Raw genomic sequence first — 880 nt, 5'->3', positions numbered from 1 at the left:
CTTAATATGGATTTGTAAGGATAAAGCCACCACTGGGTAGGATGGAGTTTAAGAGGACGAAAAGGCATAAAAAAAAACACACAAAAAACTGTATTTAACATTTAAATATTTTATATGCAGTGCAGGTCAAATACCAATTGCTGTGCCAGTGTTCCATGATGATCTTCATGGGAAGACTGCTTTATTAGTTTAACTACAGTTAACTTCAACAGACAGTGCAAATAATATTATTAAGAGATACTTGACCTAGAGAGCAGTGTCATGATCATGCAAACTGGGCTCATCCTGTGAGTCAGTCTCAGCTCCATGTCATGAAAATTCTTCACAGTAAATAGCCCTAGCTTAATACTGAAACCCTCAGTGTCCTGCTGATCCCATACTTAATCAGAATTCATCTAATAGCGATCTATGAAAGGATTATATATATATATATATGCGTGTGCAAAAGTTCCACCAAAACAATTCCACCAATCACTGTTTTCAGTAAACACTGTCACGTCTTTTACTTCGTCCCACCTACGACAAGTGTGATTTTCTTAAAGAAACAGAAACATGGCAGAGCATTTTTTTTCCTCCCTTAGTGAAATGATCGTGTGGTGCAGCCAGACCATCCATTGTGTGCTACAGAATGGGCTAAATGAGACTTTTCTGTGGGAGACCAGTCTGTTAAAGGTCCAGAGACATCTCTTACCACACTCTGAGCTCCAACTCCCTGTGTCACTCAGCTTTACCTGCCATAGATCGCTAAATGTTGGATTCAGGTCATCATCAAAGTAATCTTTTGTCCATTTCGTGTCATCACCATTTCATTGCACTGTTTAAGAAAGTACACATGACCATTATTAGGGCAAATACTACTGTTTGAAGAGATGCTTATTAT

This window comes from Stegastes partitus, unplaced genomic scaffold (assembly GCF_000690725.1).
Source record: "Stegastes partitus isolate 25-593 unplaced genomic scaffold, Stegastes_partitus-1.0.2 Scaffold437, whole genome shotgun sequence".
Taxonomy (NCBI): Eukaryota; Metazoa; Chordata; class Actinopteri; family Pomacentridae; genus Stegastes; species Stegastes partitus.
Note: the sequence above shows the minus strand (reverse complement) of the source record.